At 36.1% G+C, this 25285-nt stretch overlaps 1 pseudogene; it reads left to right on the plus strand.

Annotated features, from left to right (window-relative positions):
* The first annotated feature begins 19109 nt into the window (after positions 1 to 19109).
* On the plus strand, positions 19110 to 19223 carry LOC139873880 (small nucleolar RNA R71; annotated as a pseudogene).
* Positions 19224 to 25285: the final 6062 nt, after the last annotated feature.

The raw sequence follows: 25285 nt of genomic DNA on the forward strand, positions 1-25285 counted from the left end.
ATTGAACCTAGATCAAAGAACCACCATCACGCTTGCACGATTAACACTAAAACCTTCTCGGCTATAATAGCCACGAGATCACCACCCATTTAACCAACTTGACACCATCAACAAAACCATCCCATGTACTCGATTCGATAGTGCAACCCAAGTGACCACCTTCAGTAAGTTCCTTTTCAAGTAAGTTCCTTTTCTACTGTACCCATTTTCTAACGTGATCGAAACCCATGTTAATTGCTACTGTTATTTCTTGTTTCTTTTGTACATCCATGCTCAACACGACCCAAGCATAACCACTGGAAAACCACCACCCTGCAACCCCACTCTCTCTAACCTCTCTCTCCTTCGCCATGATCAAAATCACCACCTAAAACAATCCCAAAACCACTTGAATATTTACTACTGCTACGCTTGTTACTCCTGTTTTTCTGTACAGTGAAACACCACGAATCCATCTATTAAACTTCCAATACTATGATCGAGATACTGCAGCTAATGGCAGCTGCTATTCTGTTTTTCTGTTTCAGTCCCGATCACCACTACATCAAAGCTAATCGAATACCATCATTTATTTCTTTCTCCTTTCCCTTGCTCGTCGGCTACTGGCTACTGCTACAGCATTATTGCTGTTACTACTGCAGTTTAACGAAGGATTCAATGATGATATTAGGTATGAGCATGATTTAATGATATGCATATAATGATAATAAAGATGACAATACTAAATATAATGATGAATTGAAGGCGAGATTGTTATGATTATGGTCATGATAATGGACGATGTTGAAGTTGATGCTACGCTGGTTGTAACTACTGCTATTCGATCCCATGGAGATTGATGAATGAAATAATGTTGAAAGTGATACTTGGCTGCACTGTTACGGTTTTCTGTTTCCTAATTCATGTATCAATCTATTAAAGATTAGATTGATTAATATATTTTGGGTTCAAGATCCATTAATCAATTCACAGGCTACATATAATTTGGACACATAAAACCCATATAATTACTTGGGCTAAGTTAATCGGGTATTGTGTTGTGAAGATGAAAACAGAAATAACGGGGTATAAAAAATTATGGTGCGAATTATAACAGATAGAAATAGATAGAGCAGATGGTTTGGTGGTGTGTGTATTGAACGTGAGGTCTCAAGTTTAAGACTGGTTGAGGTTGTTTCTTTGTTTTTAAGTCTTTCCGTTTAAGGTATAACTATAATTATTAATACTATACCATTATTATTATTTTTATTATTATTATTATCAATATTATAACTATTATTATCATTAATATTATTTTATTTTTAACATTAATTACTATCAAGTATTATTAATAAGTACTAAGAGTTATTATCAAAACCATAATTTTTATTGTAAAAATAATAAAACTTTTTATTTTATTATCATTTTTACTAAAACTAAAATTTTATTAAAAATAACATTATTAATAAAATTATCATTATTTGAATTGACATTATTGTTATCACTATTATTATCATTATGAAAAGATTACAACTTTTTATTTATTAGTATTAATATTATTTGAGCAAATAACAATTAGTACATAATACTATATTTAAAACATATAACATATAATTTATTAAAATAACAAGTATATCACTAATAATATAAATTCGTTCGATTTCAATCATATGTGTTAATATATATATATATATATATATATATATATATATATATATATATCATGTATATATATAGGTTCGTGAATCCGAGACCAACCCTACACTTGTTCAATGTCGTCATATGTATTTTTACTACAAAATACAGTATGGTGAGTTTCATTTGCCTTTTTACCCTTTATATTTTTGCGCTGAGAATACATGCACAATTTTTATAAATGTTTTACGAAATAGACACAAGTAATTGAAACTACATTATATGGGTGAATGATCGAAGCCGAATATGCCCCTTTTGCTTGGTAGCCTAAGAATTAGTAAACCGATCTACTAATTGACGCGAATCCTAAAGATAGATCTATTGGGCCTAACGAACCCCATCCAAAGTACCGGATGCTTTAGTACTTCGAATTCGTTTTTATCATGTCCGAAGGATTTCCCGGAATGATAGGGGATATTATTATATGCATCTTGTTAATGTCGGTTACCAGGTGTTCACCATATGAATGATTTTTGTCTCTATGCATGGGACGTATATTTATGAGAACTGGAAATGAAATTCTTGTGGTCTATTAAAATGATGAAAATGAATGATTATGATAAACTAATAAACTCACCAACCTTTTGGTTGACACTTTAAAGCATGTTTATTCACATGTATTAAAGAAATCTTCCGCTGTGCATTAGCTCAGTTTAAGGATATTACTTGAAGTCATTCATGGCATATTTCGAAAGACATTGCATTCGAGTCGTTGAGTTCAGTAAAGATTATGATTAAGTAAATGACAGATTAGATCATTTATAGATGGATAATATGAAATGGTATGCATGCCTGTCAACTCTCGATGTAATGAAAGTTTGTCTTTTAAAACGAATGCAATGTTTGTATAATGTATCATATAGAGGTCAAATACCTCGCGATATAATCATATGTTAATGTATTCATTCTTATGGATTAGGACGGGTCTTTACAGAAAACAACTACCTTAGACCCCCACAAATATGATCTAAATTTCTCTAGGGCAAACACTACCGCTCATAATTCCTTCTCGGTTGTGGTATAGTTCACTTGGGCCTCCGAGAAAGTCTTACTAGCATAGTATATAAATACCATTTTCCTATCAACCCTTTGCCCCAAAACAGCCCCAGCCGCATAATCATTAGCATCACACATAATCTCAAATGGTTTGGTCCAATCGGGTGATCGAAAAATGGGTGCTTCGGTCAACTTACGCTTAAGGGTATTAAAGGTATCCTAACATTGGTCATCAAAGTCAAAAGGTGCGTCTTTTAATAACAAATTACACAATGGTTTAGAAATAACGCTAAAATCTTTGATAAACCTACGATAGAAACCCGCATGTCCCAAAAACGATCTTACCCCCTTAACATTGGTCGGTGGAGGTAATGTGGAAATAAGTTGCACTTTTGCCCTATCTACTTCAAATCCCCGTTCGGACACAATGTGTCCCAAAACCACCCCTTCCCTTACCATAAAATGGCTCTTTTCCCAACTAAGGACGAGGTTAGTCTAGGTACACCGTTTTAAAACCTTTTCCAACATATTTAAACATGATTCAAAAGACTTTCCAAATATTGAGAAATCATCCATGAAAATTTCTAAAGACTCGCCTATTAATTCTAAAAAAATACTCATCATACACCTTTGAAAAGTAGCAGGTGCATTACATAGACCAAAAGACATTCGTCTAAAAGCATAAGTTCCATAGGGACAAGTAAAAGTTGTTTTTTCTTGGTCATTAGGGTGAATAGGTATCTGATTGTATCCCGAATACCCATCTAAGAAACAATAAAATTTCTGAACTGACAACTTTTCGATGATTTGATCAATAAAAGGCAAGGGAAAATGATCCTTTGAAGTTGCAGCATTTAACTTCCTGTAATTAATACATATCCGCCAACCCGTCATGGGACGGGTTGTGATCTTTTCACCTTCCTCGGTTTCCACTACCATGATCCCAGCTTTCTTTGGCACTGTTTGAGTGGGGCTTACCCACTGACTATCCGAAATAGGGAAAATAATCCCTGTGTCTAACCACTTAAGAACCTCTTTCTTTACAACTTCCTACATGTTCGGGTTTAACCTGCGTTGCGTGTCACGGGCAGGTTTAACCTCAGGATCTGTAACTATGCGATGCATGCACACTGAGGGACTTATCCCTTTCAAATCAGCTATAGTCCATCCCACCGCATCCTTGTACTTATGAAGCACCTCCAATAAAGCTTTTTCCTGCACACCTGTCAAATCTGAAGCAATAATAACTAGCAAATGTAGTGACCCGAACTTTTCCATGTTTATATATATTAATTAAGATTGATATTTACATGATTAAATGTTTCCAACATGTTAAGCAATCAAACTTGTTAAGACTTGATTAATTGAAATATGTTTCATATAGACAATTGACCACCCAAGTTGACCGGTGATTCACGAACGTTAAAACTTGTAAAAACTATATGATGACATATATATGGATATATATATAGTTAACATGATACTATGATAAGTAAACATATCATTAAGTATATTAACAATAAACTACATATGTAAAAACAAGACTACTAACTTAATGATTTTTAAACGAGACATATATGTAACGATTATCGTTGTAAAGACATTTAATGTATATATATCATATTAAGAGATATTCATACATGATAATATCATGATAATATAATAATTTAAAATCTCATTTGATATTATAAACATTGGGTTAACAACATTTAACAAGATCGTTAACCTAAAGGTTTCAAAACAACACTTACATGTAACGACTAACGATGACTTAACGACTCAGTTAAAATGTATATACATGTAGTGTTTTAATATGTATTTATACACTTTTGAAAGACTTCAATACACTTATCAAAATACTTCCACTTAACAAAAATGCTTACAATTACATCCTCGTTCAGTTTCATCAACAATTCTACTCGTATGCACCCGTATTCGTACTCGTACAATACACAGCTTTTAGATATATGTACTATTGGTATATACACTCCAATGATCAGCTCTTAGCCGCCCATGTGAGTCACCTAACACATGTAGGAACCATCATTTGGCAACTAGCATGAAATATCTCATAAAATTACAAAAATATGAGTAATCATTCATGACTTATTTACATGAAAACAAAATTACATATCCTTTATATCTAATCCATACACCAACGACCAAAAACACCTACAAACACTTTCATTCTTCAATTTTCCTCATCTAATTGATCTCTCTCGAGTTCTATCTTCAAGTTCTAAGTGTTCTTCATATATTCTACAAGTTCTAGTTACATAAAATCAAGAATACTTTCAAGTTTGCTAGCTCACTTCCAATCTTGTAAGGTGATCATCTAACCTCAAGAAATCTTTGTTTCTTACAGTAGGTTATCATTCTAATATAAGGTAATAATCATATTCAAACTTTGGTTCAATTTCTATAACTATAACAATCTTATTTCAAGTGATGATCTTACTTGAACTTGTTTTCGTGTCATGATTCTGCTTCAAGAACTTCGAGCCATCCAAGGATCCGTTGAAGCTAGATCCATTTTTCTATTTTCCAGTAGGTTTATCCAAGGAACTTAAGGTTGTAATGATGTTCATAACATCATTCGATTCATACATATAAAGCTATCTTATTCGAAGGTTTAAACTTGTAATCACTAGAACATAGTTTAGTTAATTCTAAACTTGTTTGCAAACAAAAGTTAATCCTTCTAACTTGACTTTTAAAATCAACTAAACACATGTTCTATATCTATATTATATGCTAACTTAATGATTTAAAACCTGGAAACACAAAAAACACCGTAAAACCGGATTTACGCCGTCGTAGTAACACCGCGGGCTGTTTTGGGTTAGTTAATTAAAAACTATGATAAACTTTGATTTAAAAGTTGTTATTCTGAGAAAATGATTGTTATTATGAACATGAAACTATATCCAAAAATTATGGTTAAACTCAAAGTGGAAGTATGTTTTCTAAAATGGTCATCTAGACGTCGTTCTTTCGACTGAAATGACTACCTTTACAAAAATGACTTATAACTTATTTTTCTGACTATAAACCTATACTTTTTCTGTTTAGATTAAAAAAATTGAGTTCAATATGAAACCATAGCAATTTGATTCACTCAAAACGGATTTAAAATGAAGAAGTTATGGGTAAAACAAGATTGGATAATTTTTCTCATTTTAGCTACGTGAAAATTGGTAACAAATCTATTCCAACCATAACTTAATCAACTTGTATTGTATATTATGTAATCTTGAGATACCATAGATACGTATACAATGTTTCGACCTATCATGTCGACACATCTATATATATTTCGGAACAACCATAGACACTCTATATGTGAATGTTAGAGTTAGCTATACAGGGTTGAGGTTGATTCCAAAATATATATAGTTTGAGTTGTGATCAATACTGAGATACGTATACACTGGGTCGTGGATTGATTCAAGATAATATTTATTGATTTATTTCTGTACATCTAACTGTGGACAACTAGTTGTAGGTTACTAACGAGGACAGCTGACTTAATAAACTTAAAACATCAAAATATATTAAAAGTGTTGTAAATATATTTTGAACATACTTTGATATATATGTATATATTGTTATAGGTTCGTGAATCAACCAGTGGCCAAGTCTTACTTCCCGACGAAGTAAAAATCTGTGAAAGTGAGTTATAGTCCCACTTTTAAAATCTAATATTTTTGGGATGAGAATACATGCAGGTTTTATAAATGATTTACAAAACAGACACAAGTACGTGAAACTACATTCTATGGTTGAATTATCGAAATCGAATATACCCCTTTTTATTAAGTCTGGTAATCTAAGAATTAGGGAACAGACACCCTAATTGACGCGAATCCTAAAGATAGATCTATTGGGCCTAACAAACCCCATCCAAAGTACCGGATGCTTTAGTACTTCGAAATTTATATCATATCCGAAGGGTGTCCCAGAATGATGGGGATATTCTTATATATGCATCTTGTTAATGTCGGTTACCAGGTGTTCACCATATGAATGATTTTTATCTCTATGTATGGGATGTGTATTGAAATATGAAATCTTGTGGTCTATTATTATGATTTGATATATATAGGTTAAACCTATAACTCACCAACATTTTTGTTGACGTTTTAAGCATGTTTATTCTCAGGTGATTATTAAGAGCTTCCGCTGTCGCATACTTAAATAAGGACGAGATTTGGAGTCCATGCTTGTATGATATTATGTAAAAACTGCATTCAAGAAACTTATTTTGTTGTAACATATTTGTATTGTAAACCATTAGGTAATGGTCGTGTGTAAACAGGATATTTTAGATTATCATTATTTGATAATCTACGTAAAGCTTTTTAAACCTTTATTGATGAAATAAAGGTTATGGTTTGTTTTAAAATGAATGCAGTCTTTGAAAAACGTCTCATATAGAGGTCAAAACCTCGCAACGAAATCAATTAATATGGAACGTTTTTAATCAATAAGAACGGGACATTTCAGTTGGTATCCGAGCGTTGGTCTTAGAGAACCAGAATTTTGCATTAGTGTATCTTATCGAGTTTGTTAGGATGCATTAGTGAGTCTGGACTTCGACCGTGTTTACTTGAAAAATGATTGCTTAACAAATTTTGTTGGAAACTATATATTTTTAACATGTGAATATTATGTGATATATTAATCTCTTAACGCGTTTGATATTATGTGATAGATGTATACCTCTAGAACAAGTCCCATTGACTCACATAATAATAATGAAGAGTCAAATGTAAATTGGAATGATTCGTGGACTGATTCACAAGTTCCCGAAGAGGAACCGGAAGAAGAGTCGGAACCGGAAGAAGAATCGGAACTGGAAGAAGAATTGGAACAGTATGAAGAAATAGAACCGGTGGGGGAAATAATAAAACGGTTAAGTAAAAGAAAATCCTCAACCAACCGACCAAGGTTAATTATGGTCAATGGTGTTTCCGCCAAGGAAGCAAAATATTGGGAGGATTACCAATTCTCCGATGAATCAGATTCCGACGAGAATTCCGATGATGTTATAGAAATTACCCCAACTGAATTTAAAAAGGCAAAAGAAAATAATAAGGGAAAGGGCATAAAAATAGAGAAATCTAATTCCAACCCCAATGAACTTTATATGTATCGTCAACCCCCGAAGTCCTTAAGTTGTAACAATGACCCGGGAACCTCTAAACCACTAGGTTTTTCTAAACCAATGTGGAAAACGACGGCTCGTATTAGGGGAACATCATATATCCCTAGAAACTTGGCAAAACGAACCAAAACCGAAGAAGAAGAAACAAGCGAGTCGGAATAAGATAGTTGTATTCATGTGGTGTAATATATGTAATATAGTGTGCTTATGCTTTATGATATATGTAAAAATTGCTTGTATTAATAAGTATTTTTTTTTTATGAATCTAACTCTTGTTTATTTTACAGTATAAAAACACAAAATGGATAGACAACCCAATATTTTAAGAGACCTACCCGGAGACATGATTGATGAAATCTGTCTAGAGTCGGTCAGAATTCTTCGGCACAACTATTTAAGGCGAGATCAGTTTGTAAGACATTCGAAGAACGTTCCAAGAATGCCTTGGTTTATAAAAGGCTTTCGTTCGAAAGATGGGGGATATCACATTGGGAAATCCATAAGTTACGATGTGTTTACTTTGACGCATATATTGCGGGGAACCCAAATGCTATTTTACGCAATGGGTTAAGAAATTATTTTGACTCAATATATCCGAATATTGGACTTCGTGATTTAGAAAAAGCGGCTAACATGCAACATAAAGAAGCATGTTATGCTTACGGATTAGTAATGTTCGCTTCTCACCAAAGTGAGAACAAGAACATCGGGCTACAACTATTAAACAAAACGTTCCCACAAGTGACGGAGTCGGTAATTGGGGTAAGAAATGAGGTTTTCAGATTGTTACAGGACTGTTGGACATTACGTAACCCTCGTCCCTTTGACGACGTTACAACACGCTGTCTTATCAACGGCCATAACGGTTATGTTCCACAAGACCAAGGATGGGAAGTAATCCTAGTAAAACCAGAATGCATGACTTATTTCTGGACGTATGAATTACGTGTCTTTATTGCCTTTGCTGAACGACTTGTGTACTAGCTAGAATTATCTTCACAACCATCTTGTATCAAATTTATTGTGTGCTATATTTCATGCTATATGTAAAATAAGCGGTATTGTAAGTTTGTAAAATATTGTGTAAAAGTTTGAACGCGAAATATTATTATAATCAGTTTTTCATATAGAATTGTAGTAGTTGAATTGTATATTAGCTACTAAGTATGAACTTAACGGGTAGGTACTACCCGAATTTAAACTTATAAAACGCTAATATGAAGAAAAAGCTTTTATAAATGAGTTCATATTATGCTACGAAATACTATTAACTACTCTTAATATTCTGTATGATTAACTTGTTCCATTTGACTATTTTGAAGGAAATGGCACCGACTACTCGACACACCGTGAATATGAATGAAGAGGAATTCTGGACTTTTCTAGCTTCAAACATAGCCGCAGTACAGGCTGCGCTACATACCAACAATAACCTTGGATCTAGCAGTACAGGAAATCGTGTAGGATGCACCTACAAAGAATTCACTGCCTGCAAACCTTTGGAATTTGATGGAACCGAAGGACCAATCGGATTGAAACGTTGGACCGAGAAGGTCGAATCGGTGTTTGCCATAAGTAAGTGTACTGAAGAGGACAAAGTGAAGTATGCTACGCATACCTTCACAGGTTCTGCGTTAACATGGTGGAATACCTATCTAGAGCAAGTGGGACAAGACGATGCGTACGCACTACCGTGGTCAGCATTCAAGCACTTGATGAAAGAGAAGTACCGTCCCAGAACCGAGGTCAATAAGCTCAAGACAGAACTTAGAGGGTTACAAACCCAAGGATTTGATATTACCACATACGAAAGACGATTCACAGAATTGTGCCTATTGTGTCCGGGAGCATTCGAAGATGAGGAAGAGAAGATCGACGCGTTTGTGAAAGGATTACCGGAAAGAATCCAAGAAGATATAAGTTCACACGAGCCCGCCTCCATACAACAGGCATGTAGAATGGCTCACAAACTAGTGAACCAGATTGAAGAAAGAATTAAAGAACAGACTGCTGAAGAGGCCAATGTGAAGCAAGTCAAAAGAAAGTGGGAGGAAAACGGTGATAAGAATCACCAATACAACAACAACAGCAATTACAACAATAATCGCAACAATTATCCCAACAATCGCAACATCAATCGCAACTACAACAAATGGCCCAACAACAACAACAACAACAACAACAACAACAACAACAACAGCAACTACAACAATCATCCCAATAACAATAATAACCGCAACAACAACAACAATCAGAAGCAGCTATGCCAAAGGTGTGAAAAGTGTCACTCGGGGTTCTGCACCAAATTTTGCAATAAGTGTAAAAGAAATGGTTATAGCGCGGTGAAGTGTGAGGTCTACGGACCAGGGGTTAATAGAACGAAAGGAACAAATGGTGTCGGAACGAGTAATGGCGGAGCAAGTAGTGTCGGAGCAAGTTATGCCAATGTAGTTTGTTATAAATGTGTAAAACCGGGCCACATTATTAGAAATTGCCCGAACCAGGAGAACACGAATGGACAAGGCCACGGAAGAGTTTTCAATATTAATGCGGCAGAGGCACAGGAAGACCCGGAGCTTGTTACGGGTACGTTTCTTATTGACAATAAATCTGCTTACGTTTTATTTGATTCGGGTCCGGATAGAAGCTATATGAGTAGAGATTTTTGTGCTAAATTAAATTGTCCATTGACGCCTTTGGATAGTAAATTTTTACTCGAATTAGCAAATGGTAAATTAATTTCAGCAGATAATATATGTCGGAATCGAGAAATTAAACTGGTTAGCGAAACATTTAAGATTGATTTGATACCAGTAGAGTTAGGGAGTTTTGATGTGATAATCGGTATGGACTGGTTGAAAGAAGTGAAAGCAGAGATCGTTTGTTACAAAAATGCAATTCGCATTATACGAGAAAAAGTAAACCCTTAATGGTGTACGGAGAAAAGGGCAACACGAAGCTACATCTTATTAGTAATTTGAAGGCACAAAAACTAATAAGAAAAGGTTGCTATGCTGTTCTAGCACACGTCGAGAAAGTACAAACTGAAGAAAAGAGCATCAATGATGTTCCCATTGCAAAAGAATTTCTCGATGTATTTCCGAAAGAATTACCGGGATTACCCCCACATCGATCCGTTGAATTTCAAATAGATCTTGTACCAAGAGCTGCACCAATAGCTCGTGCTCCTTACAGACTCGCACCCAGCGAGATGAAAGAACTGCAAAGCCAATTACAAGAACTTTTAGAGCGTGGTTTCATTCGACCAAGCACATCACCGTGGGGAGCTCCTGTTTTGTTAGTCAAGAAGAAAGATGGTACATTCAGGTTGTGTATCGACTACCGAGAGTTGAACAAACTTACCATCAAGAACCGCTACCCACTACCGAGAATCGACGACTTATTTGATCAACTACAAGGCTCGTCTGTTTATTCAAAGATTGACTTACGTTTTGGGTATCATCAAATGCGGGTGAAAGAAGATGATATTCCAAAGACTGCTTTCAGAACACGTTACGGTCATTACGAGTTTATGGTCATGCCGTTTAGTTTAACTAATGCACCAGCTGTGTTCATGGACCTTATGAACCGAGTGTGTGGACCATACCTTGACAAGTTTGTCATTGTTTTCATTGATGACAAACTTATTTACTCAAAGAATGACCAAGAACACGGTGAACATTTGAGAAAGGTGTTAGAAATATTGAGGAAGGAAGAATTGTACGCTAAGTTTTCAAAGTGTGCATTTTGGTTGGAAGAAGTTCAATTCCTCGGTCACATAGTGAACAAAGAAGGTATTAAGGTAGATCCGACAAAGATAGAAACTGTTGAAAAGTTGGAAACCCCGAAAACTCCGAAACACATACGCCAGTTTTTAGGACTAGCTGGTTACTACAGAAGGTTCATCCAAGACTTTTCCAGAATAGCAAAACCCTTGACTGCATTAACGCATAAAGGGAAGAAATTTGAATGGAATGATGAACAAGAGAAAGCGTTTCAGTTATTGAAGAAAAAGCTAACTACGGCACCTATATTGTCATTGCCTGAAGGGAATGATGATTTTGTGATTTATTGTGACGCTTCAAAGCAAGGTCTCGGTTGTGTATTAATGCAACGAACGAAGGTGATTGCTTATGCGTCTAGACAATTGAAGATTCACGAACAAAATTATACGACACATGATTTGGAATTAGGCGCGGTTGTTTTTGCATTAAAGACTTGGAGGCACTACTTATATGGGGTCAAAAGTATTATATATACCGACCATAAAAGTCTTCAACACATATTTAATCAGAAACAACTTAATATGAGGCAGCGTAGGTGGATTGAATTATTGAATGATTACGACTTTGAGATTCGTTACCACCCGGGGAAGGCAAATGTGGTAGCCGATGCCTTGAGCAGGAAGGACAGAGAACCCATTCGAGTAAAATCTATTAATATAATGATTCATAATAACCTTACTACTCAAATAAAGGAGGTGCAACAAGGAGTTTTAAAAGAGGGAAATTTAAAGGATGAAATACCCAAAGGATCGGAGAAGCATCTTAATATTCGGGAAGACGGAACCCGGTATAGGGCTGAAAGGATTTGGGTACCAAAATTTGGAGATATGAGAGAAATGGTACTTAGAGAAGCTCATAAAACCAGATACTCAATACATCCTGGAATGGGGAAGATGTACAAGGATCTCAAGAAACATTTTTGGTGGCCGGGTATGAAAGCCGATGTTGCTAAATACGTAGGAGAATGTTTGACGTGTTCTAAGGTCAAAGCTGAGCATCAGAAACCATCAGGTCTACTTCAACAACCCGAAATCCCGGAATGGAAATGGGAAAACATTACTATGGATTTCATCACTAAATTGCCAAGGACTGCAAGTGGTTTTGATACTATTTGGGTAATAGTTGATCGTCTCACCAAATCAGCACATTTCCTGCCAATAAGAGAAGATGACAAGATGGAGAAGTTAGCACGACTGTATTTGAAGGAAGTCGTCTCCAGACATGGAATACCAATCTCTATTATCTCTGATAGGGATGGCAGATTTATTTCAAGATTCTGGCAGACATTACAGCAAGCATTAGGAACTCGTCTAGACATGAGTACTGCCTATCATCCACAAACTGATGGGCAGAGCGAAAGTACGATACAAACGCTTGAAGACATGCTACGAGCATGTGTTATTGATTTCGGAAACAGTTAGGATCGACATCTACCGTTAGCAGAATTTTCCTACAACAACAGCTACCATTCAAGCATTGAGATGGCACCGTTTGAAGCACTTTATGGTAGAAAGTGCAGGTCTCCGATTTGTTGGAGTGAAGTGGGGGATAGACAGATTACGGGTCCGGAGATTATACAAGAAACTACCGAGAAGATCATCCAAATTCAACAACGGTTGAAAATCGTCCAAAGTCGACAAAAGAGCTACGCTGACATTAAAAGAAAAGATATAGAATTTGAAATTGGAGAGATGGTCATGCTTAAAGTTGCACTTTAGAAAGGCGTTGTTCGATTTGGTAAACGAGGGAAATTAAATCCAAGGTATATTGGACCATTCAAGATTATTGATCGTGTCGGACCAGTAGCTTACCGACTTGAGTTACCTCAACAACTCGCGGTAGTACATAACACTTTCCACGTCTCGAATTTGAAAAAATGTTTTGCTAAAGAAGATCTCACTATTCCGTTAGATGAAATCCAAATCAACGAAAAACTTCAATTCATCGAAGAACCCGTCGAAATAATGGATCGTGAGGTTAAAAGACTTAAGCAAAACAAGATACGAATTGTTAAGGTTCGATGGAATGCTCGTAGAGGACCCGAGTTCACCTGGGAGTGTGAAGATCAGATGAAGAAGAAATACCCGCATCTATTTCCAGAAGATTCGTCAACACCTTCAACAGCTTAAAATTTCGGGACGAAATTTATTTAACGGGTAGATACTGTAGTGACCCGAACTTTTCCATGTTTATATATATTAATTGAGATTTATATTTACATGATTAAATGTTTTCAACATGTTAAGCAATCAAACTTGTTAAGACTTGATTAATTGAAATATGTTTCATATAGACAATTGACCACCCAAGTTGACCGGTGATTCACGAACGTTAAAACTTGTAAAAACTATATGATGACATATATATGGATATATATATAGTTAACATGATACTATGATAAGTAAACATATCATTAAGTATATTAACAATGAACTACATATGTAAAAACAAGACTACTAACTTAATGATTTTTAAACGAGACATATATGTAACGATTATCGTTGTAAAGACATTTAATGTATATATATCATATTAAGAGATATTCATACATGATAATATCATGATAATATAATAATTTAAAATCTCATTTGATATTATAAACATTGGGTTAACAACATTTAACAAGATCGTTAACCTAAAGGTTTCAAAACAACACTTACATGTAACGACTAACGATGACTTAACGACTCAGTTAAAATGTATATACATGTAGTGTTTTAATATGTATTTATACACTTTTGAAAGACTTCAATACACTTATTAAAATACTTCTACTTAACAAAAATGCTTACAATTACATCCTCGTTCAGTTTCATCAACAATTCTACTCGTATGCACCCGTATTCGTACTCGTACAATACACAGCTTTTAGATGTATGTACTATTGGTATATACAATCCAATGATCAGCTCTTAGCAGCCCATGTGAGTTACCTAACACATGTGGGAACCATCATTTGGCAACTAGCATGAAATATCTCATAAAATTACAAAAATATGAGTAATCATTCATGACTTATTTACATGAAAACAAAATTACATATCCTTTATATCTAATCCATACACCAACGACCAAAAACACCTACAAACACTTTCATTCTTCAATTTTCTTCATCTAATTGATCTCTCTCAAGTTCTATCTTCAAGTTCTAAGTGTTCTTCATATATTCTACAAGTTCTAGTTACATAAAATCAAGAATACTTTCAAGTTTGCTAGCTCACTTCCAATCTTGTAAGGTGATCATCCAACCTCAAGAAATCTTTGTTTCTTACAGTATGTTATCATTCTAATACAAGGTAATAATAATATTCAAACTTTGGTTCAATTTCTAGAACTATAACAATCTTATTTCAAGTGATGATCTTACTTGAACTTGTTTTCGTGTCATGATTCTGCTTCAAGAACTTCGAGCCATCCAAGGATCCGTTGAAGCTAGATCCATTTTTCTCTTTTCCAGTAGGTTTATCCAAGGAACTTAAGGTAGTAATGATGTTCATAACATCATTCGATTCATACATATAAAGCTATCTTATTCGAAGGTTTAAACTTGTAATCACTAGAACATAGTTTAGTTAATTCTAAACTTGTTCGCAAACAAAAGTTAATCCTTCTAACTTGACTTTTAAAATCAACTAAACACATGTTCTATATCTATATGATATGCTAACTTAATGATTTAAAACCTAGAAACACGAAAAACACCGTAAAACCGGATTTACGCCGTCGTAGTAACACCGCGGGCTGTTTTGGGTTAGTTAATTAAAAACTATGATAAACTTTGATTTAAAAGTTGTTATTCTGAGCAAATTATTGTTATTATGAACATGAAACTATATCCAAAAATTATGGTTAAACTCAAAGTGGAAGTATGTTTTCTAAAATGGTCATCTAGACGTCGTTCTTTCGACTGAAATGACTACCTTTAAAAAAACGACTTGTAACTTATTTTTCCGACTATAAACCTATACTTTTTCTGTTTAGATTCATAAAATAGAGTTCAATATGAAACCATAGCAATTTGATTCACTCAAAACGAATTTAAAATGAAGAAGTTATGGGTAAAACAAGATTGGATAATTTTTCTCATTTTAGCTACGTGAAAATTGGTAACAAATCTATTCCAACCATAACTTAATCAACTTGTATTGTATATTATGTAATATTTAGATACCATAGATACGTATACAATGTTTCGACCTATCATGTCGACACATCTATATATATTTCGGAACAACCATAGACACTCTATATGTGAATGTTGGAGTTAGCTATACAGGGTTGAGGTTGATTCCAAAATATATATAGTTGAGTTGTGATCAATACTGAGATACGTATACACTGGGTTGTGGATTGATTCAAGATAATATTTATTGATTTATTTCTGTACATCTAACTGTGGACAACTAGTTGTAGGTTACTAACGAGGACAGCTGACTTAATAAACTTAAAACATCAAAATATATTAAAAGTGTTGTAAATATATTTTGAACATACTTTGATATATATGTATATATTGTTATAGGTTCGTGAATCAACCAGTGGCCAAGTCTTACTTCCCGACGAAGTAAAAATCTGTGAAAGTGAGTTATAGTCCCACTTTTAAAATCTAATATTTTTGGGATGAGAATACATGCAGGTTTTATAAATGATTTACAAAATAGACACAAGTACGTGAAACTACATTCTATGGTTGAATTATCGAAATCGAATATACCCCTTTTTATTAAGTCTGGTAATCTAAGAATTAGGGAACAGGCACCCTAATTGACGCGAATCCTAAAGATAGATCTATTGGGCCTAACAAACCCCATCCAAAGTACCGGATGCTTTAGTACTTCGAAATTTATATCATATCCGAAGGGTGTCCCGGAATGATGGGGATATTCTTATATATGCATCTTGTTAATGTCGGTTACCAGGTGTTCACCATATGAATGATTTTTATCTCTATGTATGGGATGTGTATTGAAATATGAAATCTTGTGGTCTATTATTATGATTTGATATATATAGGTTAAACCTATAACTCACCAACATTTTTGTTGATGTTTTAAGCATGTTTATTCTCAGGTGATTATTAAGAGCTTCCGCTGCCGCATACTTAAATAAGGACGAGATTTGGAGTCCATGCTTGTATGATATTGTGTAAAAACTGCATTCAAGAAACTTATTTTGTTGTAACATATTTGTATTGTAAACCATTATGTAATGGTCGTGTGTAAACAGGATATTTTAGATTATCATTATTTGATAATCTACGTAAAGCTTTTTAAACCTTTATTGATGAAATAAAGGTTATGGTTTGTTTTAAAATGAATGCAGTCTTTGAAAAACGTCTCATATAGAGGTCAAAACCTCGCAACAAAATCAATTAATATGGAACGTTTTTAATCAATAAGAATGGGACATTTCAGCAAAGTGCCGTTAGTACCCAAGAATGCATACTTTAAATGAGAGGGTAATGGTTTCAGCTCAAGGATCGGTGGTGATTCTAATGAAGGTCTCGTATTAGTATCAATGGACTTAGGTAGTGGCTCATATTTATGAGTCCAAGGTGGTAACCTAGCGTCCATTGTACTTGCTATAGCTAATTCGACTGCCTGAACCTCTTCACATTAAACATCCTCTTCATCACCTAAGCAAAATACTTCTACCGGGTCATTGGTTATTAGGTGAGAAGTATGTTTTTCCACTAGTTCATCAATCACATCTACCTGATAGCATTCATGGACATTTGGAGTGTGAAGAGAATTAAAGATATTAATCCTCATCTTGCGATTCCCGAATGATATGTCCATGGCACCCGTTCGACAATTAATGTGGGCATTTATGGTGGCTAAGAACGGGCGCCCTAAGATTATAGTGGGCTGGGCATCTATATTCCTAGATTCAATATCCATCACAACAAAGTCAACAGGGTAATAGAAATCCTCCACTTTTACTATCACATCTTCTAATATCCCCTAGGTGTTTTGATTGATTGTTCTGCTAGTTAAATAATTATGTCGGTTCTTTTCATTAAACCCAATTCAAATCGGTCAACTAGACAAAAAGGTAAAATATTGATGCTAGCTCCTAGGTCCAATAACGCCTTTTTCACATTCACGTTTCCTATAGTAACCACTATCAATGGAGTCCCCGAGTCCTTAAATTTAGGTGGAAGTGTTCCCGAAACAACCGCACTTAGGTGCTCGGTTAGCTCCACCTTTTTGGGTAAGGTCGCCCTTTGCTTCCTCTTTTGAGTGCAAAGGTCCTTCAAAAATTTAGCATAAGACGGGACTTGCCTAATAGCATCGAGAAGGGGCAAATTAATCTTAACCTATTTAAATGTTTCCCACATGTCCTCCAATTGTGGTCCCTTCTTCCCATAAGGGAATTGGTTTGGGGACTCTAAGGCCTTGGGAAATGGGACGGTTTTTGATTCCGTCTCCAATTTCTCGGTCTCATTAACGATTGGTTCCTTATTTTTCACCCCCTTCCCATGGTTATCATTTTCACTTACCTCATCCTCATCAAGCACAATAGGAACCTCAATTGACTCTTGTTACACTACCTCTTTTTCACCAACCTTATTGTCATACTTCTTTCCACTTCGCAAGGTGCCTACCATATTAACACTATGCCCTTTTCCTTGATCCTTATGATTCGAATTTAGAACCGTGTAGCTTGGAATTATGCCCGGCTCCCAATTCCCTTTACTTTCCACTACATTACCAATCTCCCTAGCCAACGCACCAATTGTCTTGTTTTGCACTTCCACTATTTTACGCATTTCGGAGATAAACGCGTCCATCTTGTCATCCGAGCTAGATGGTTGATTGGGTGGTGAATTGTTTTGATTTTGATTTTAGCTTTGATTCTGGTAATTGTTTTGGTTTTGGTTTGGGTTGTTGGGATAAGGATTTTGATAGTTTCTTTGATAGTTGCCTTGGTTCTGAAAGTTACCCTGGTTTTGAAAGTTGTTTTACGGTCTTTGTTGGTTCCCTTGGTTAGCATTTAGAGCATTGTTATTGCTCCAACTGAAATTAGGATGGTTTCTCCAACCCAGATTATACGTGTTGAAGTATGGATCAAATCTTCGTCCCTGGACCTCATTAACTTGTTCCTCCACTATTTGTTGATTTACCGGTGGAATCCCATTTCTAGATTCGTATGCAAAGTGAGAAGGATCTCCACAAATCTCACGAACTTCCTGAACCTGCGAAACATTACAAGCAAGACCCTGGTTTGGGTTATTAAATATAAGCATTTTCAAATCATCTAATTCTTGCTCTAAGTTCCTAGATGAACCACCCAAGTCGGAAACATGATTCACCCGGGAGGTACTAGGTTGTTTACGATTAACCGAAGCTTGGGTTTTCGAACCCTTGCTTAACTCGTCATCACTAGATCGAGTTAAAAACACCCCACCACTAGCCGCCAAAAGGAATTGCCTATTTTGGGAATCCAAACTATCATAGAAAATTTTAACCAATTCCCACTTTGGTATCTCATGGTGTGGGCATGCTCTAAGTAACTCCTTCAAACGCTCGTACGCTTCATGAAATAATTCACCCGGTAATTGTTTAAAAGATTTTATTTGCGTACGCATGTCTGAAGTTTTACTTATGGGATAAAACTCCTCTAAAAACCGTTTTTCATCATCGTCCAAGTATTAATACTCCGGGCGGGTAAAGAGAGAAACCATCGTTTTGACTTATCTTTAAGTGAATAAGGAAATAGTCGCAGACGTACCTCATCATCAGTGAAACCGTTTACCTGATTAGTAGCACATATCTCATTAAACTCAGTGATGTGTTCATATGGTTCCTCGTTAGCCATACCTCGGTAGGTTGGCAAGATCGAAATGAGTTGAGGTCGGACCTCAAATCGTCGATTGTTTCCTCCTGCCGGTGCAGGATAAACAATGGGTGAGTGATCCTCAAAATCACCCAGTTGGTAGTAAGTATCTACTCCTCTCTGTCGTTCGGCCATCTCGTCTTTTTGATCAAAAACTTCCTCTTCAGTATCGGAATCTGATTTAGGAGAGTTTGGTGGAACAATCGGATGTGACTCTAACTGTGGTTGAGTGGATGCTGAAGCCACTGTCAAGCCCTTTAAAATTCTTGTAGCTTTTCGATTAGCTTTTGCGAATTTCTCATTTTCCGGGTCTAAAGGCTTAAGATTTTGATCTCCCAAAATCCGAGTTTGCATACACTAACCTGCACTTCAACAAAAACAAGAACACCGAGCGTAAAACTGACAAAAACAAAATAAACAAAGCACTATTTTTTGGATTTTTATTGGTTTTATAATTTTTATGGTTTTTCTAATTTAACACGAAAGCAATAAAATAAGAGCTTGCAATCAAGCGCACACTTCCCCGGCAGCGGCGCCAAAATTTGATCGGTGTCGAAGGGCCGGTCAAAAATAACCTAATTACTCTACTTTAAATAGGGTAAGCAGGATTCGTTCCACGGGAAGTTATGGTTAACTAGCAAGCAATTTCAGGATTTGTTTGTTTGTGATTAACTAAAATTAACTAAAGTAAAGACTAGATTAACAATTACTAAGCAAATGTAAATGTTGAGTATTTAAGAGCATAAACAATGAGCTAAATGAAAAGGTTGTAATCAATTGATTAAGAGTCTTTATCCCTTCAAAATCCCAATCTAACATGCATTCATTCAAACAAGTATTATGCTTATTAAGTATTGATCAAATCTCATAGACAAGATTTCTTAGGCTTATTAATTCTAACTATCTTGGGATTGAAGCATGCAATCTAGACACTATGTCTTTATCCTTAATCTAATTAATACTAAGTTGGATCAAGAACACAATGTTAAATCACTATAATTCAACTTGCAATAATCATAATCAATAATACTTGCATTGATCAATAAACAATTGGTTTATAGTATCACAATTCAAAAGACATAAGTATTATAACATTACAAACCACATAAACTTGAATGAAAAGAACACAAGTATCAATTGTTCATGGAATGAATAAAGTGAAAGAAACTTGCCAAGCATGTTGGTGATGATGATCATGGTTGCTTCTTGAAGTTGCATGATGAACACTCCTTAAAACTTAGCTTGAATCTTGATTTGATGATGATTGATGATGTGTTTTTGTGTGTTTGATGCTCTAAAAATTGATAGAAAAAGATTTCAATTCGTAGCCTAGGGTTTCTATTATATAGGGGTGAGGTAAGGTAACCCCCAAGCATTAAATCCCTCAAATTCGGCCTTAAATTTTATCTAAAAATAGTTCCAGCCGCAAATTACGCTCACCGGGCGCCTACATGCACCCAGCCGCAAAAATCAGCCGCCTCCTTTTGCCCATTTTCCACCTGAGAGAGTTTTTGCACCAGACAGGCGCCTACATGCGCCCCCAGCCGCCTCCTTGCGGCTGGGCTTCAGTTTTTTGCCTTTTTTGCTTGTTTTAACCATCGTTTTCGTGTTCTCCTCCCAAATCGTTACTCATTATAAAAATCTCATGAAATAACTTTTTAAACCTCAAATATACACATAAAATTCACCTCTTAACATCAATAATGATCGGTGTTTAAGACCCGATCAAACTACTAGGTTGAAGTCCAGACTCAATAATGCATCCTAATAACTATCAGTTAGACACACTAATGCAAGACCTGGTTTGCTAAGACCACCTCTCTGATACCACCTGTAGTGACCCGTCCTAATCCACCTGGACGAAGTCTTCAACAGTTGGTCCCATTGCGATGATCGACTCCAAGTAATATCTTTAAAATGAGCAAATGCACAGCGGAAGATTTCTTTCAGACCTGAGAATAAACATGTTTTAAATGTGTCAACCAAAAGGTTGGTGAGTTCATAGGTTTATCGTAAACAATATGTAACACCGGCCATTTTTTTTTTTTTTTTTACAATACACAGCGGAAGACTTTAATAATAAACACAATATAAGTCACGTCATTACATTAATCCGTGCAATTACGTTTAAGTTTACACAACGGTGTTACGTTATTACAAAACATTATTTATACAAAAGTCCACATCAGAGTTGGGTTGTCAAACATGTCTTCTGCATCAATACCCATCCCATCTAGCAGTACCTAAACCTGCAAAGGGGGAAACATGTGGGGGATTAGCGCACCGCTAAGTGAATGAAATCTATCTAACATATATAGCTTAAGCCACACACAAGCTATATACTAAAAACAACACTTGCTAACTACCAACTAGCATACAATAAGACAATACGAGGATCGGCGGCTTGTACGAGCACACGACTCCTAGCTGATCGGGCCTGAGTCTACCGATAGTCCCTGCTACTCAATTCACAGTATAGTTATCCAGATGCAGGGGGTGCATTGTTCACACTATACTCCACAATTAGTAGCCTATGGACCCAACCTCCCCTAGGCACGGTTGACCTCATACGGACTCTAACCTCTCCTAGGAACGGTCTCGAGTCCCCAGTCTCCCTAGGCCCGACTGGTGCCATTCACACAGTGTACACAAAATTCACATACAACATCAGGCATACTATATTATTCTAACATGGCAATTTCTACACTATGCATGGTAAAATAGTCAACCACAGTAGCATGATATGCTACTTAAACTCTATCCGGAGATAGACCCACTCACCAATTACCAGCAACTGCTCAGTTATTATTTCTGAGCTTCCTCCTTGTCCTTATCTCCTGAGAACAGCAAAAACCAAGTTAGAATAGTGTTTCCATCAAGATTAGACACACTGACAGCGAATTATAGCAAATTAGTAAAAAATGTGTCCGCTAAAATTTTCATGCTTAACACTTATGCACTTTCAAAATTTACATCCTGAACACCAAAATACAAACGGGCAGCATAACGGCTAGAAAAAGGCACTTTGGTAAAACATTCTGCCCTGGACACACAGTCGGTCGACTGTCTCCTCAATCGGTCGACTGACATAGACAGTCGATCGACTGTAGACACAACCGGTCGACTGACTTTCCCAATCGGTCGACTTATTTGGTATCACCACAATCGGCCGAAAGTCGAACTCAGTCGGTCGGTTCACTAGCCAGTCGGTCGACTGTCGACCGACAGTCGGCCGATTGTGTTCATCATCTGCAGATTCTGAACACAACCTACGGACATCAAGCTAAATTCACCACAACTCGATCTAGAGCTCGTTTTCGACACCAAAACATGCCACAAGTCAATTACTACATGTTATAGACTATAAACCCACAAAGTTTTGACCATAACAACATCAAATCCCTGGATTTTGACACAAAATCAAGCTTTTGAACAAATACACTTAAAAACACTATTTTAACACTAAATTGATCATGAAAGCTCATGATTCATACCTTAGAAGAATCGGTAGAGTGTAAAGAATGTGATTTCAAGACCAATTCGAGCTCAAGATCAACAATGGGGAATTAGGGTTTGGTAGATGGGAGGGATGAAGGTACGGGTGTGTTTGGGAAAATTCTAGAAATGGAAAGAAGAAGGCAGTACACTAGTCACTTAAGGCTGCTATTTTCCCCACCTCACAACACACGGGTATTTACCAGTTATCTGATATCTTTCGTACAGGATTAGGTAACCCAAACGAGGTCCAAATAAAATAAACAAGCCTGTTCTGGAACCCTTGTCACAAACTGGACACAACACAAATATAATAAAACACTAATTAAATAATTAAAATAAAAAGCACTTAAGACTTAGCACAAACCCTAAGGGCAAAATAGTCCACTTACAACTAGCCCGGGTTTCAGTCTGTTACAAATCTACCCCCTTAAGGAGATTCCGTCCTCGAAATCTGGTCTTGGTCAAACAACTGAGGGTAGCGATTTCTCATCAACTCTTCCGTTTCCCACGTAAAATTAGAACCCAAACTGTGTTTCCACTCGATCAACATCATCGGTATCTCTTTATTTCTCAACTTAGTCACCTTTCGGTCAACTACATGTACCGGCTCTTCCACCAATTTCTTATTCAAATCGACTCTTAAATCTTCTAAAGGAAGGAGTTGCGTTTCATCATCGACTTTACACTTACGAAGATAACACACATTAAATGTATTATGAATACTGGCTAACTCTGGCGGAGATCTAACACCACAGTCTGATCATTCAACACTTCACTGATCGGAAATGGACCAATAAATCTTGGTGCTAACTTACCACGTTTACCGAATCTAATAACCCCTTTCCACGGCGAAACTTTTAAATACACTCGTTCACCCACATTAAAGGTTACCGGACGTCTACGCGGATCAGCATACATTCTCTGTCTATCTCTAGCGGCTTTTAACTTTTCTCGCGCGATTGCAACTTTTTCGGCTGTCATTTGAACAATTTCGAGACCTGCAAACTGTTTCTCCCCGGCTTCTAACCAACAAGTCGGAGTTCTGCAATGACGACCGTACAACATTTCATAGGGCAGCATCCCTATACTTGAATGATATGAATTATTATACGCAAATTCGACCAACGGTAAATGTGTATCCCATGAACCACCGTATTCTAACACACAAGCCCTTAACATATTCTCCAAAGTCTGTATCGTTCTTTCACTCTGACCGTCTGTCTGAGGATGATAAGCTGTACTTAAATTCACACGTGTACCCAAATTCTATTGAAGACTATTTCAAAAATTCGACACAAATCTGGAATCTCTGTCTGAAACGATCGATAAAGGTACACCATGTCGACTAACTATCTCTTTCACGTATAATTCGGCTAACTCACTCAACGAAGCTGTCTCACGAGTAGCAAGAAAATGAGAAATTTTAGTTAGACGATCCACTATTACCCAAATCATATCGTGTCGTTTCTGAGTTCGAGGTAATTTGGTCACAAAATCCATCGTTATATGTTCCCATTTCCACTTTGGAATCTGTAACTGACGTAACGAACCATAAGGTTTCTGATGTTCTGCCTTCACTTGAGCACAAATATGACACTTTTCAACATATCGAGCGATATCTGTTTTCATTGTCGGCCACCAATACACTGTTTTCAAATCATGATACATTTTATTACTACCCTGATGTACTGTTAACCTGGATTTGTGAGCTTCTGTCAAGATTAATTCCCTCAAGTCTCCAAGCATAGGCACCCAAATACGATCATGAAAGGTTTTAAGTCCACGTGAGTCATCGGCTAGGTTAAATTTTTGTTTAGTCATAAGTTCAGATTTAACATGTTCATCTTCCAAAGCAATGGCTTGAACAGTTTTCAATTGGTCAATCAAATCTGAAGTTATACTCAAACGCAAGAATTTAATATTCTCACTAGAATTTTTGCGACTTAAAGCATCTGCAACCACATTTGCCTTACCCGGATGGTATTTAATTTCACAATCATAATCTTTGATCAACTCTTGCCATCGTCTCTGACGCATATTCAATTCTTTCTGTGAGAAGATATACTGCAAACTCTTATGATCTGTACATATAACACAATGAGTTCCATACAAATAGTGTCTCCACAGTTTCAAATCAAACACTACTGCAGCCATTTCAAGATCATGCACTGGATAGTTCTTCTCATGAACTTTCAATTGTCGCGAGGCGTAAGCGATTACTTTACCTCTTTGCATTAATACACAACCCAACCTAGCATATGACGCATCACAGTATACCACAAAGTCGTCTGAACCTTCTGGTAAAGCTAACACTGGTGCCTGACAC

This window comes from Rutidosis leptorrhynchoides, chromosome 10 (assembly GCF_046630445.1).
Source record: "Rutidosis leptorrhynchoides isolate AG116_Rl617_1_P2 chromosome 10, CSIRO_AGI_Rlap_v1, whole genome shotgun sequence".
NCBI lineage: Eukaryota > Viridiplantae > Streptophyta > Magnoliopsida > Asterales > Asteraceae > Rutidosis > Rutidosis leptorrhynchoides.